At 38.4% G+C, this 14364-nt stretch overlaps 1 protein-coding gene and 1 long non-coding RNA gene across 7 annotated transcripts in view; one reads left to right on the top strand and one right to left on the bottom strand.

Moving 5' to 3' along the window:
* Nucleotides 1-14364, bottom strand: part of LOC100882946 (uncharacterized) — a 44397-nt gene that overhangs the window by 23871 nt on the left and 6162 nt on the right. The gene's annotated exons all lie outside the window — the stretch shown is intronic.
* On the top strand, nucleotides 436-9104 carry LOC143264369 (uncharacterized). Its single transcript, XR_013038088.1, has 3 exons — nucleotides 436-1382; nucleotides 1668-4244; nucleotides 8516-9104. It is a non-coding gene; the product is annotated as an uncharacterized LOC143264369 (long non-coding RNA).

Here is a 14364-nt window from a genome sequence, read left to right as displayed (position 1 = left end):
ACGGAAATGCACGCTGATAGCACACGCTGGATACGTTCCTCGCGGCGGTTTTAATTTCGTCGATGCTCTCTGTTTCGTCGACCGCAGCTGCAGGATGAACGCGCTCGCAGGTAATATCGAGGAACCCAGTAAATCAGTTTACGGTGTCTTCATTTGAAACGGTACATTTTTGTGGGAGACCCACTTTTAAAGCGAACTTTAATTCGAAAATGTGTAGTCTTTTTTAAGAAGGTACTCTGAACATTTTGCTATCCTGTGATATACTTGATTACGGTTTCCGTATAACTTGAACTAACGGGTTCATTACTGGAATTTAATTGCAAGCATCATGAATCACTCTTGTGATAAAATAATGACTGTTGTAAATTAGTCTGTATGGTGCTTTTAAGTTTATACGAGTTTCATTCCAAAAAAGGAAGAAATCCTAATATTTCAAAATGAAAAGTTCAAATAAACTAAATAAAATTGCTTGTCCGATAATTGTGTTGTAACGTCAAAAATATCTGTACGGTTTATCGCAATCGGTATCAAAATTTCTGACGTTACACGCGCCATCATAAATGCAGCAACAGTTGCACGGTCATGGGGATATACGTTGAGCTAGCGTCACCAGAAACGGTAATTGGAACCTGATGTGGCTGGTGCTAACCCGTCTTGTACGCCGTCTAGTTAACACCCGGAGCATGCGTACTTCTAACTTGAGAAGGCAGAAGATCGAAAAGTTGCAGCCTGATGGCGTAAAATGGTACCGGTGACCATCGGTCTACCGTCTTTCTATCCCCTCTTCCATGGTTTCTCTCGAATATTTGCAAACACGTAGCCCGGTGAAAGCTTGAAAGCTTGACTCATAGCACACTTTCGATCCGCACTTTTATCACCCAGTTTACATCGATAATTTACGGAATAATCGATGAATGAAGATTTTGAAATGCACGATAAGTAGGCTGAAATGTTCGTATGAACGTGTGCTCATCGGACCGTGTTTATTTACGGTCGGCAAAGTATACGGGCGAATCAGCGGACGAAGTCAGTGACTCAGTGGCCGAAGCATTTGCACGCAAGAAAATATCTTTGCGTTACCATAGAAAAAGTATGACGTCACCGTCCGATACAATGTTTCGACTATCATCATCGATAAAGAAGATTGTCCGTCAAGGTGCGTTCCTCGGAGAAAAAATTCCTATCCTTCGGATGGATATCCTCGTCAGCGTTCTGTTCACGCATTCGCGTCATTCCAGCAACGTCGATGAGGGCGAACGAGGAAATGGAATTCTCGTCGGTTGCATGGTAATGCAGAGACATTCGTTCTCCAAGCCATCGGCCGAAAGAAAAGGGATGCAACACGAATTACTTAAAATGAAAACTGCAGGGTTGCCTTGCTGGTAAAGTATTCAATTTAGAAAACTAACCCTCTTGTGATTCTATACTGTTTGTCATAAAATATTCATAGCAACATTATTTTAAAGAGAGGGTAGACAATTTTGGGAAAAGTCACTGGCCATGAGTGTTGAACTAAACTTGGTTTTCTATACCTAGCACTTATTCACTGGGCTACAATGTTTAATTTAACTGGAAGAATTAAATTACGTTATAATAAATTGAAATATAAATTTCTTTCTTATTTTGGACAATTGCGGCCTATGATTTTCTAAAGTTTTTAATTTTAGTGTTTCAATGAGAAAAAGTTTGAACGAAATCATAGCAACTCTGAATGTCGAGACATATGACCATAGCGTGTATAACCACATGGTCATCCGTGCTGCATTGACCCGTTGTCAAAGCTCTTCAGCATTAGCCGGAAGGTGCGGATAATGCCGAAGACGCTTATCGATCATGTTTCATACGTGTTCGGGAATGTGGTCCCGGATCAGAAAGGTTTGTAACGTCTTTGTACCTCGTGGACAAATGGTCTAGTAAAATGTGGTACCTGGGTCAGTCCATCTCGAGCTATCGAACTTCGGCGATATAGTGAATGTTCTCCAGAGTATACTGGACTCGTTGGAGACGAAAAAATAGAAATAGGAGGTTATCAAATTTCAAAATTTCCAGCTTCTAAATACCTAAATATGTAGGTTCTCTATTAACTAAATTCCCAACCTTGTAAATGTCCAAACCACTAAATTTTCTAGATCCGAATGTCTCATCGGATTCCTAAACTCTTAAGTTCTCAACCTTGCAAATCGCGAAATTAGTAGATTACCTAGTCCCTAAATTCTCAACTTCCTAAGTCTCCACCCCTCTCTGCTGAGATCAAAAGCCCCCGTACCCTTGAACACTCTATCGGGCACTCTGCCCGCCACCCTGTGAGATCACCACGCATGTCTACGCATTAAGATCACCATAGATTGCAACCTAGATGGCACCATTATGCCACGACGTTGTACAATCCTCGATATATCTTGCGTTACATCTTAAGACTTGTTAGTAGCAGGTCCAGCATGGTCCCTGCCTAGTTACGCCAATGTTCACCTTCCAGTTCGTTTTCCGGTCGCTTCGGTCGCTTATTACGGCGGCCTAAGGGATGGTATCTTTGGTGCACGGCGCGTTCTAGGTGGTTCACCCGTCTCTCTTAAGGGGCAACCACCCCACTCACGTGCTTCCTCCTATCTTCGTTTCGCTTTAACACCGGCTGACAGTGAGGCTGAAGCGTGAGGGGACGAGAGAAGGGGAGACACCCTTCATCCTTGAGGCGGGGTCCCGGCCACCCCGCTGCTAGGTTCGCTAGGATCAATACCCGCCATCCGAACCGAAGTCCAAGCCACCCTCTCTTTGCCTGCGCTGCCTGCCTGCCTGCTTGCCTGCCTGCCAAAACCTGCCAGCTACGTCCGCCCAAGTCTCCGGAGAATTCGAGTGGCTTCCCGAATCTCCGTCAGGAGAGATGCCTTCGAATTGCGGTACACCCGGCTACTACGCTACCTTTTCACGACACGTATGCACGATTGAAAATGTCGCAATTTTATATTTTTTATGTGTTACTATCGACAGGTTTGGGGTTCCAGGTATCCACATCTTGACATACTTCTGAAGTTTCAAAGTTCCAAGTATTCGTGCAGTCTCAAATTTCCAGAGCTCTAAGTATTAAAGTCTCTACATTCTCAAGTTTGACATCTTTAGAATTTTTAAATTTGTAAATTTTCGGGACCCACAAATACCTTGATTGCTATATTTCTAAATACTCAAATTTGAAGGTCCTCGAATTACTAGACCATTGAATCCATAGATCCCTAAATTTCTACGTCCTCAAATAAGTGGATGCCCATACTCCTAACTCCTTAAATCCTTAATCCATCCTCAAACTTTCAAATTCCCAAAAATTTCTAAAACTCAACAAGTGTCTCTTCTTCATTGTCATATTTTCTGGATAAAAATCATTTACTCGAACGTACAATTCTGTCATTTTGTCAGACTTCGACACAGCATCCTACTCCGTGATCATCCTGCCTGAACACGGGTGACTATGATCAACGGAAATGGGACCACATCGAGGAAAGAGAGTTTTTACTGTGGAATGTTTAGATCCTCCTGATACCCAGCACGAACGACGAAGTTCAGATGGCGTTTCGACACGCGAGCGCAGCTGGGTTTTCAAGGGCGGTCGTTGAAATCTTCGCCGACACCCTTGCTCAGATATTTAATAGACGAAGTGCACAGCACTTGAATACTCGTGCACTAGTTTCGTCTCTATATACCTCAACTTCGTATGTTTCATAAAACATTTCTGAATTTAAGGGTAGATTGAAGATTTACGGTGTGGTGGAAGGGTTTAAACTTTTATAATAATAAAGTATCACACTAGGGACACCCTATGTTAAGTTCAAATATAACAAATCGGATTATATTATTACTGTGTTTCAATTTTAAGTATAATTGTAATTACAATTCGACAAAGGTCGCAACCAAAATACACCTAACATTTCAGTTCTCTTTACTCCTCTTAACACAAGAACAATAGTTAATTATCTCCAATGCAACTGTTTACAAAGTCTTGAATTAAGGTGAAGGTTAATTCATTTGTCATACGTAAATCACTAAGTCCTTCTTGTCTACATTTTCTTGAGTTAGTCAGATTAACATGATCCATAATCGAACCAGCTGTTGCTACAACTGGACATTTGGATACGGTGAGTTTAGCAACGTAGCGGAGTTGGATCGTTTACACGGTTCTTTTCTATGGACGTCTTCGAGCCGAGGAAACACCTTGCGGCAAACAAAAACGGACAGATGCATTGTCGTATGGTTGCACGGTTAGTAATGTATAAAGTATGACCATTCGATCGGTTGTACGGAGTTATGTTTAATTCATCCTTTCTTTGTCCCTGTTAACGGGTACAAAGCCAATATTTCCAACGTACCTGAGTTCCTTTCGGAATCTGGAGAACGGTGAATAATGAGGTATAATAAGGTTCTGCGTGGTATTTCAGTGTGACCTTCAGGTCATTTTTTAATGGTGGATGAAATATATTTTTGTAGTTATTTGGGCTGGAAGGGTTTAGTTGGAATTATTTGGGAGATTTGGGGATTTGGAAAATTGGAATTTTGGTATTTGAGGGGTTGAATTTTTGAGAATTTTAATATTTAGAACTTTGAGGGTTTGGAAATTTAGAGATTTGGGATTTGAGAGTTTAGAAATTTAGGGATTTGGTATTTTGAGAATTTGGAAATTTTGGGATTTGGAAGTTGAAAATGTGGAATTTTAGGGATTTGGAATTTTGAGAATTTGGAAATTTAAGGATTTGGGATTTGAAAGTTTGGAAATTTAGGGATTTGGAATTTTGAGAATTTGGAAACTTAAGGATTTGGGGTTTGAGAGTTTGGAAATTTAGGGATTTGGGAATTTGAAAATTTAGAAATTTTGGGATTTGGTATTTTGAGAATGTGGAAATTTAGGGATTTGGAATTTTGAGAATTTGGAAATTTAAGGATTTGGGATTTGAAAGTTTGGAAATTTAGGGATTTGGAATTTTGAGAATTTGGAAATTTAAGGACTTGGGATTTGAAAGTTTGGAAATTTAGGGATTTGGAATTTTGAGAATTTGGAAACTTAGGGATTTGGGATTTGAGAGTTTGGAAATTTAGGGATTTGGGATTTTGAGAATTTGGGAATTTGAGGATTTGGAAATTTGACGATTTGGGAATTTGACATTTTGGAAATTTAGGAATTTGGAATTTGACATTTTGGAAATTTTAGAATAAAAAATTGAAAATTTTTGAATTTCCCAAAATGATCATCTTCCACTCATTATAAAATAAAAAAATGAACCCTTAATTCTTGCAATTAGACAGCAGTAAAATAATACAACTACAGTTCTTAAAATATGAACTACAGACTCAGTTCAAAATTAGTTAAAATACATTTTTAGAAGTAATCGATTCTGCAGGTCAAATCCGTTAATCCGTACACCAAAAGCTTTTTTTGTTGTACAGATGTCAAAACTCGTCATAAAGCATTCGTAGACCGTTGCATTTTAGTCGATTCACTGCGTCTATTTAAACAAGCTACCAATGGACCAAGATCTCGTTTGGTAATCGAGTTTGACGAGTACCATAAAATTATGCTTGTTGCTCTTGCATCGAAGCGGCCAACAAAACGTCATCGAATTTAATGTGTACTCTACTTAGGGTTAGCTAAGTCAGACATTTGCAAATGTATGCAAATTTAGACATTTTCAAATAAACCTTCCTTTCAAAATCCTAACTACTCCAATTTCACATCAGCGGATTTATATAATTTTTTCCTTGAATTTTTGAAGTAATAAGATAATGAGAAATAGATTTTTTATTTAAAAAATTCGTTCAAGGAAAAAATACAAATAATAAGATAATGACAAATATATTTTATTTTAAAAATTCGTTCAAGGAAAAAATACAAATAATAAGATAATGACAAATATATTTTTTATCACCCTTAGAATACTTCAAAACTGTATGTCTTGCAAGCTAGAAAAAATCATGCCCAAAGGGTGAAATAAAAATTAATATTAAGAGCTATTAACCAAGTTAATATTCAGATCTTCCGCCACGAAAAAGCGAGATTAAAAATTTCATCAAAATTAAAAAGATAAAAAGCAGAATATACCACGTAGAGAGTCTAAACGCGTAGATATCGATAGACATTCGACACAATGAATTACAAGAACGGTTAGTTACTGGAAGCGAAACTCGACAACGTCAACATCGTTTCAACAGCCCGTCGAAATATCGCGTCTTGCATCTCGCTCGATCGATTCGCCATTAAAGTCCAAGTTGCAAAAGAGCAATTAGCTAATCGAACGGGTTGCTCAAGCATCGGTTCGATCCAGGCAGAAACAGTTGAACGCCTTCGCGGAGTTCGCCGAGCGGACATTTTTCGTTGGCCGAGAAGAAGGGTTGAAAAGAAGACGAGGCTGGGTTCGCAAGCAGGATGAAACCCATCCCGCGTCGCGTTGGGAACCCGTCTCTCTTTCTTCCTCTCGTTATTGCTACAAACGCGATAGCGCGAGAGGGGTCAGAGCCCGTTTGGAGGGCGGAATTGCAAGGGGGATATTCCAGGAGGGGGATGACGGTGGTGGTGAAACACACGAGGGCTGGAAGGCACACCCGAGGGTGGTATTGCACGATGGTAACGGATGGTAACCGACCGGGCTTGGATCACCGGATGACGTCATTGCTACGTTACCAGGATACCAAAGATCAAAGACCAATGAAAACGTCACCTCTTCAGGGACGTAGATCAGTGCGCCTAATAATACATTTTCTTTCTGTTAACTTCCAAAATTTTACATAACAATACGATTCAAAGGACATCTTACTCATTTTTATGACCTTGGAATGTAATGTTAGACTGTCATTCTTCTCTGAAGCAAGCCATTAGCAAACAATTGTTTACTTCACTTCATTAAAAATGGTAAATACAGTGATCAGTTGGTCAACATCTTGAATTATTAGAGCAAGTAACTGCGACTGTAGAGCAAGTAATTTATAATATATAACAATACAATAGACAAAGGCATATATCAGTTATTTCAATGACCTTGAAATATATTACCAAAAACAACAATCTAAATCACAATGAGGTAAATGTATTCTATTACCAACTACATCCCCACTAGACTGTAATAACGACAATGAACAACTATTTATTTTATTTTACTAAACCTAATAAAGTGACCTGAATTCAAAACCTTGAATTGAAATTACAAGTATCATCCACTATCATAAAGTTTGTTTTTCATTATAAAGTGACCTGACTTCAAGTTACCTTGAATTCAAGGTACAAGTATCATCCATTATAGTAAAGGTTGTTTTTTATTAAGATTTTTGTAAACTATTATTATTTATTAATGGATGAATTTTTTGTCCATTAGTTTTGTTTAAAGCTGTATTTATAGTATTTTATTCTGCTTTTACTTTTGATTTCTATCTGACGCTACTTGAGCAGACGTTCACCATTAGGATAACGTGTTCCAAGATCACGAGGCTTCACTTATCGCTGATATTTTATTTATATCTAGTGCTAGATATCGATACGAAGGATGAATAGGGTACACGAGAAGGCTGGTGGGTAAACTATGGTGATTATTCCAATGATGTTTATTTTGTCTCATTGGGTACACCATACGATTGATCTTTGACCCCGTGATGCAAATATTCTGGGAACCACGAAATGCGAGATTTGGGAATGGTTCTGTTTTTGGTAATGAAGTAATGCTGCATAGGAAGTTGAGGATTTGAAAATTTGACGATTTGGGAATTTGAGGATTTGGGAATTTGAGGATTTAGAAATTTGAGGATTTGGGAATTTGAGGAGTTAGGAATTTTAGGATTTGGGAATTTGAGGATTCGGGAATTTGAGGATTTGGGAATTAGAGGATTTGGGAATTTGAAGATTTGGGAATTAGAGAATTTGGGAATTTCAAGATTTGGAATTTTGAGAATTTGGGAATTTGAAGATTTGGGAATTAGAGAATTTGGGAATTTCAAGATTTGGGATTTTGAGAATTTGGGAATTTGAGGATTTGGGAATTTGAGGATTTGAGAATTTGAGGATTCGGGAATTTGGCGATTTGGGAATTTGACGATTTGGGTATTTAAGGATTTGGGAATTTGATGATTTGGAAATTTGACGATTTGGAAATTTGACGATTTGGAAATTTGGCAATTTGGGAATTTGAGGATTTGGGTATTTAAGGATTTGGAAATTTGATAATTTGGAAATTTGATGATTTGAGAATTTGAAGACTTGAGAGTTTGGGGATTCAGAAATTTAAGTACTTAGGAATTCAAAAACTTACAAATTTAAGGACTTCAGAAATTCGAGAATTTCCAAACTTGATAATTTCTAAATTGGGAAATTCAGAAATTGAGCTATTGAGAACGTAGCCAATTCACCCTTTAAACGAAACTTCTATTTACTCCAATGGTTAATATTATTCTTCCATAAAGATCACCGAACTACCTGCTAATCCTATCCCATATAACCGTCCCTAGGACCTCGTCATTTATAGCAACTAATATACCAATTTCAATAACTCTGCAGGTAACCAATCGCTAACTCAAGGATCAACCCTTAACTACCAAGGATCAGAAACATACCGTGCCATTAAACGTTATTACCATATACTATAATTACTCTTCCAAATTTATAATAAACAAAATTTAACAATAATATTAATAAAATAAATGCAATCCCTATTACATTATTTAATAAACGTAAACTGGTTCCAAACATAATCTGCACAGTTTGCAATTAACATAGGTTTCCAATTTCGACCAGTTCCACGAAATCGAGCAATTCGACCTGTGAGAAGCCACGGATTCCAATGTATCCACGAATTTTGCGGCCTACGCAACCTGGTTTCGACCTTCATACCTATACAGGTCGAAATCGGGTCATCTAGGCAGGACGGACGCGTTCCTTCTACGATTTCGATCCAACGTCGAGGATCGAACGATGGACTTTAATTGTAAATGAGGAAACGGTATCTCCGGTACCGTTCAAGGTTCTACGCTAGCCACCAGGTAACAATAAATTACGAGGTTTCAATGATTCGCATAGAAACGGCCTTAACTGACACTTTTCAACGACTGCAAACTTTCTTATATCAAAAAATTAACTTCAAACTTTAGAACCCAAAATTAATAATTTTGTAAAATTATAAAAAATTAATTTTTATTAGATTGACTGCTTTTGAATATATTAATCAAATAAATTTTACTGAAATAATTTTAGGTTTTGAAGAAAATGTGTATAATTTAGTCAGAATATATTTTGTGTCAAATAAAATGAATGTTAAAGAAAAATTCAATTTTTGTTAAAAAAAGAAAGATTGAAATAAGTCATTTGAGGTTCTCAAGTGTTTCTTACAGATATTCTCCCTCGTTTCAAAAAAGTGCGAACTATAATTTCACAAAACTTCTCCAACAAACATTTCAAGTTTCAACCAAATTGCTGTTTCCAACATCGTGCCCTTCACAAATACATTCACAACACGAACGCAGGCAACACGAACGCCTTAGCTTCAATACAAGCATAATTTACGTGTATCTTCTTCATACAAGTGATCGATACATATCTACAATCACACGATCTAAACTCATCCACAGTTTCGTACTTCCCTGTAATGATCGAGGGGCGCGAAACAAAGCGAACGCATTAGCAAATTAATTTCCCCAACCGTTCGGCTTCAGAGAGAATTTTTCAATTGCAAAATTTGTTATGGTAAAAGATATAGGACTTTTAGGCTTAGTAATATTTTTTCTGAGTGAATATTTTCTCGTTGGGTCGCGCGTGTCAGCCCCTCGTCGAGATCCTTCGAGCGTGCGTGGTGGTACCAGTTCGATGGCGGAGAGAAATCCGCACTTACCTGTTAGAGAGGCTCTCTTTCGCGCTCGTGTGAACGTACCTAGCTTCATCGAGGTCCCTTCTTCGATGGTACAATATAACGGCTGTTTCCTGGAAGTTCCTAGGTATCGGGATCCGAAGTTCGCCGATGCAGGCGGTTCCCTGCGCGGCCTTCGAGCTTTGGTACCTGAGGCCATGGAAATCTTTGTCTCGGGAGGATAACACGGTATCCTACGCCCAGCACCGCAGGATTTCAAAACTCTTAGTTTCACTAATTCAATAACGTATTTCGAATACAATGCCTTCTACGTAGCTTTCGACGGTAACATTTATGAGATCGCGGTCCCTTAACAATCCTAATTTGCTAATTCAATACTATGTGTTAAATGTACAATACGTTAATTTATGAATTATGAAGTTTTTGTATGCTCAAATTTTCTGACAAATTGCAAAATCATCAATAGACTCTAACTCATCAACGTCTACAACGTTGTGTTAAATTACCTTGCTGTACAATGTTATATACAAAGGACATGTGTCTAGGACGACTACGAATGTTTTCTATCAAGTAGGTGTCAAGTATTCCTCGTTAGCTGTCTCTACTATCAATAATGTCCTATCAACCTCTAACGCTATATGATTCATAGAGATAGTACTCATTCAGAAGTATCACGTGAACATTCCTTCAAAGACACCCAGTCATTAAGTGCTCCTCGTCAACTATTTCTAACGTTATTATAAATAGTATCAGTTTAATTATAGTTGTGTATATCGTAGCGATAGAATCATTCATTCAAAAGTACCACGTAAACACTCCTTCCAAAACTGTGTTTAGCAAGTATTCCCTGCGAGCTACATGGAATTATACACCTATTCAGAACGACCAGGTGGACATTTCTTCCAAGACAGTATCATCAAGTAGTTCATTCATTATCAAGTAGTCCTCACCAATTATACATATCTTCACAGTTATTGCTATCAGTAGTATCTAGCAATCGTTACACATTTCATAGCGATAGAACCATATACCTATTCAGAACTGCTACGTGATTCTTTCTGAAACGACATCTAGTCACAAAGCATTCCTTGCCAGCTACACACATCCCCACCATTGTCATCAATAGTACTGATCTAACATACATATCATAGCGATAGTATTATACAGTCATTCAGAATAACTAGAACATTTCTTCCAAGACAGTACAGCATTAAATATCTGCAGTACATCATCATCCCTCGCTAATTGTAAATATCTCCACCGTTGCATTTATACATTCATATCGCTGTTATACAATCAAGAATACATCCACGCGAAGCTCCTAAACAACATGAAGCATGTGACTACAGAATTTACGGGTACCAGAGACCGTGAAACGCAAACATGAAGCTTCCAGGAAAGCGCGTTTCTAAAGGTTGAACGCGAGACGCGCTCGATCACCAAAAATACCCACGAAGGATACGCAATACCCGTGAGCGTGCAACGACATGGGATCGCGAGCGTACGCGTGCGTACGCCTACGTCGTCCACATAGAGTTTACAAGGAACACATACAGTCGAACGGGGTATACATCGATAAAGAAAGCGCGTGCGTGTCGACGCAGTCGCAAGGATCGTCAGCCGACATCTGGCCGCGGTCCTTCGCCCGAGGGACCGAGGGACAAAGAAGACCTTCCCCTTTTCTTAGGGGGGCCTTGGGCTGGATTATATCGTGGTAGGTTCTCGTTGTGTGTGTATCTGGTACCGGAGCAAACCCGGAGTGGTTGCTCGATGCCATGCCGGTCTGCAGGCACACGTAACGACCCCACCGGTACCGTTTCTATGGTACCGTTCGCAGGGATTAACGCCCCTCCCGCTCGTAGCAGACCGCTCCACTTTCATCCGGGATACGGGGTGAGACCAGCCTTGGCCTGGGACCACACTTCCATACGCGTTCTTTCCGACTAACTTACTACACTTTCCACGCAAGATAGTCTCGATATAAGCGAGTCGCATCGTGCTTCTGCATTGATCCATTGCGAGCGAAGAATGACATGGTATGCAAATTATTTTCAGGTACTAATATATTCAAATAATTTTTGTATTTTAACCTTTTGTACTCGAGAGGTGACTCACAGTCACCATTATATTTAATACAATAATTTCAAATAAGCATTTTTTAACTGATTCTATAATATGACACGTGCGATGTATGAATATAGTGAAACAAACAACAGTGGAAATTATTAGTAAAGAAATAATAACCTCAAGAAAATTCATTTAACTTTTTAAGTAAGTTTTAAAGTTGCTGTTTGTAAACAGTCAAATTACCTTCGAGTGCAAAGGGTTAAGTATAGAAATTATTTTTAAAATATATTGGAACAAGCTTAATTAATCTTTTCAATTTTTGTTCCCTCTGTGCAAGTCTCTTAATCGAAGTAAGAGCACATAAATGCAACAACAGCTAAAAAGTACGAAAGGGGTAATTTACAGAGCAGTAAAGATCCAAGTAAGATCTGTAGATGAATATCTCTCATGGTAAAAATATGTTATAACGTTTCATCAATGAACTCATTTATTAATCAACGAGTAACCATCATTACGATTATAATTTAAATTAGGGGAGGACAAGTTAATGTAACGGCATTGTGCCTCCGCGTACGGGTAATAAACAAACGTAATTGCTTTCGACAATTAACATTTTTGACATGAATAATGTGCACACACGTGATTGAACCTTAATAATTACAGTATTTGATCCGTGAGCACGTCAAACTCATCGAAATGGAACATAATTATACTTCGAGTATTATTTACCTTAACAAAATGCTTTCTAGTTACTAATCGGTTGCTGATACTTTCAACTCTGGGAATAATAGGTAATATGCGTGACACGTGTCAATTGGGTGGGTGGGTGGTTACGGTATTACCTCTATAAGTGACACGAGCTCGGGTCAATGCCTTGTCCGAGTAGACTATAATTGTTGAGTGAATGAAATATAATGAGTAGTATTTGTATTATGGAGATGTGTGTATGGGTATCGTTGAGAAACATATGTTTCTGTGTTTCTAGATTTCTAAATTTTCAAATCACTGCATTCTGTGATTTCTGTAGTTTCCCCACATTTTTAGGTTTTCATATCTGTAGAGTAATATATTACCGAATTGCTATAAGGCTAAATTTCTATAATCGTAGATCTCTATGTCGTTAGATTCCTGCAGCTTCAAATTTCGATCACTCCATCTTGCTATGTTCCTAGATCTCAAGGTGCTTAGATTGCTATAGACCCAGATTTCTATACTCTTCAAATTCCGATAGCCCCAGATTCCTACAGTTCCATATACCAACGTTTCTAGATTCCTATATTCCAAAATTTCTATAGCCTTGGATTTCCATATTCTCCAGATTTCTATATCCCCAAATTCCTATAGCTCCAGATTTCTATACTCCCCAAATTCCTATAGCGTTAGGTTCCTATAACCCCATATCCCTACGTCTCTAGATTGCTATATTCCAAAATTTCTATATCCTTGAATTCCCATATTCCCCAGATTTCTACATCTCCAAATTCCTCTAACCCCAGATTTCTATACTTCCCAAATTACTATAGCGTTAGGTTCCTATAACCCCATATCCCTACGTCCCTAGATTCCTATATTCCAAAATTTCTATATCCTTGAATTCCCATATTTCCCAGACTTCTACATCTCCAAATTCCTCTAACCCCAGATTTCTATACTCCCCAAATTCCTATAGCGTTAGATTCCTATAACCCCATATCCCTACGTCCCTACATTCCTATATTCCAAAATTTCTATAGCCTTGAATTCCCATATTCCCCAGATTTCTACATCTCCAAATTTCTCTAACCCCAGACTTCTATACTCCCCAAATTCCTATAGCACCTGCTTCCTACAACCCCAAATCGCACATCCCTAAATTTCCACATAAAATTAAATATTCCATAGAAAACGAGTAATATCTTTCTTCTCCTCCTTACAACAACACTAAACTCCTTAAAACAACAGTAAATTCTACAACCAGTAATGATTTATAAGATCCCAAAGATCGATCCACAAGTATTGCACAACGAGAGGGTTCACCCTCCGACCAAAAAGCGTTCGCAGCATGCGATACTTGATCGGGTAAGGTGAATTACCTGAAGCAGGCCTGTAAACTTGATGGTAAGAACCCTGTGCAAGAACTCGTTATTTGACCAAACACGGTGCGAAAATTGTTATAGGATTCCGTTGATTGTCTACCGCGAAGGATAAGGTGATAAGCTGTTATCCAATGTTATCCTTTTTTTATCGATGCGGTAGATTGCACGAGATCAGGGTACGAGAAGGTTGTAACGAAATTTGTTGTTTGAAGAGAACCTTGGTCCTGCTTGTTAGCGAGTATCAGGAGTCTCAGGTAGACGTGGTGTTATTTTAGACTCGTAGATGAGAGGTGTTTGATTCGAACGTTTATTAGGAACGTGGGTATTTATTCTGAGACTTGTGGCCATTTTTGTGGAGGATTAAATTGACGTTTTAGACCAGAGTATAGTTTTATAGTTTCACA

This window comes from Megachile rotundata, chromosome 4 (genome assembly GCF_050947335.1).
Source record: "Megachile rotundata isolate GNS110a chromosome 4, iyMegRotu1, whole genome shotgun sequence".
Classification (NCBI taxonomy): Eukaryota; Metazoa; Arthropoda; class Insecta; order Hymenoptera; family Megachilidae; genus Megachile; species Megachile rotundata.
The sequence above is the reverse complement of the archived record's forward strand: the minus strand, read 5'-3'. Positions and strand labels throughout refer to the sequence as shown.